Source organism: Nannospalax galili, unplaced genomic scaffold, assembly GCF_000622305.1.
Source record: "Nannospalax galili isolate Female #2095 unplaced genomic scaffold, S.galili_v1.0 scaffold1692, whole genome shotgun sequence".
NCBI classification, from domain to species: domain Eukaryota; kingdom Metazoa; phylum Chordata; class Mammalia; order Rodentia; family Spalacidae; genus Nannospalax; species Nannospalax galili.
The window spans coordinates 34,563-36,382 of record NW_008330747.1 but is presented as its reverse complement, the minus strand read 5'-3'; positions in this window follow the sequence as shown (position 1 = coordinate 36,382).

The following is a 1,820-nucleotide window of genomic DNA, read 5'->3' as shown; positions in this document are numbered from 1 at the left end:
GTACCAAAGGGCCCTCATCCCAGAAACTCCTCATGTCTAGTGTAAGAGTGTTACATCTAGGTACAGGTGCAAAAACAGGTTAATGATACTATATGAGTTGCCCAGATACAACTTAGAGTTCACTTTGATGGACATTTAAAATAACCCACTCATTCATCTATTTCTTCCCCAAAAGGTGAGTGACACAATCTTTTTAATAAGTCTGGAAGTGTCCATAAGACCTTCAAGTTTGACACAGTGTATGGTGTATGTGTGTGTGTGTGTTTGTGTGTGTGTGTATGTGTGTTCTGAGGTTCCCCTACACACACATACTGGTGATGCTAGGAAGCCTATATTTGCATGCCCAGGACATCTGTGAATATGTACAGCTGTGATGTGTGTCCTTGTGGTCATCAGCCACCTCTGACTCTTATAACCTTTCTGCCCTCCCCCGTTCTGCAGTGATCCCCAAGCATTGATGGGCAGAAGTTTGAGATAAGTGTTCCATTGAGGGATAAGCCTCTTGTACTCTGCTTGTTGATTAGTTGTGGGTTTCTGTGTTAATCACCATCTGTTGCATAAGGAAACTTCTCTGGAGAGAGTTGAGAGGTTCTCCCCTCTGTCCTGTGGTCTGTGTAGCCTCAGGTTCCATACTAGGAAATGAACCTTAAATCCAATCAAAGAGTTGTTGTTTACTCCCATAATATTTGTGCCACTATTGTACAAATAAGAATATCTTGCCAGGCCTGTTGTTACTGTTAAACTATGAATCTTTTTTTTTCTTTTAAAATTTTAACATTTATTTTAATTTTATGTGTATGAGTGTTTTGCCTGCATTGATATAAGTGCACCCATGTTATGCAATGCTAGTGAAGTCAGAAGAGGGCATTGGATCCCTGGGAAGTAGAATTAAGGACGGTTGCCAACTACCATGTGGATACTGGGAACTGAAGTCCAGTCTTCTGCAAGAACAGGTAGTGTGGTTAACCACTGAGCCATCTCTCCAACCCCAGGAATGATATTTTTGATCTGGTCTTAAGTTGGTTTATAAGTATTTTATTGAGAAATTTGCATCTATGTTCGTCAAGGAGATCAGTCTGTAATTTTTTTCTTTGTGGTGTCTTATCATAGCAATACTTCATAAAAACACTTTGGAAGTCTTCTATCCTTTTCTTTTAGGCCCTCAGGTAGTTGGAGGCCAGAGGGAAGCCAGAACCCGGCACTCTCTGGTGGTCTGCTGAGCTGTGAGAAGCTACCCTGATGGAGGTCTAAACCCACCCTCTCAGGCTATCCACTAGGATCTTAGCCCTATCCCACCAAAGCCTGATCTGCCCTGGATCCTTAGAAGGGGCCTCACAAAATCCCAGGTAAAGAGATGGTATGGGGCAATTAGAGGAAGCTCACCACCACATGGAGGCAGGATGCTGGGGCTGTCAGGCTGTCTCTTGGGTCCTCAGGCTCTCTAGTAGTTGGAGGCCAGAGGGAGGCCAGAACCCACCACTCTCTGGCAGTCTGCTGAGCTCAGAGCAGCTACCCCAATGGAGGAAATCCAAACCCACATGTATCACTATCTTTCTATCACTATTCTATCATGTATCAGCCCATTCGTGTCATGGAAAATTTTCTGTTCCCCTTCAAACTTGATAGATAGTTTTGCTGGATAAAGTATTCTGGATTGCCATCCATGATTGTTTAGAACTGTGAATCCTTTGTTCCAGGCTCTTCTGGCTTTCATAGTTTGCATTGAAAAGTCAGCTGTTATTCTGATGGGTTTTCCTTTATATGTAACTTGTTATTTTTTCCTAGCAGATTTCAGTTACCTTTCTTTGTTCTGTACATTT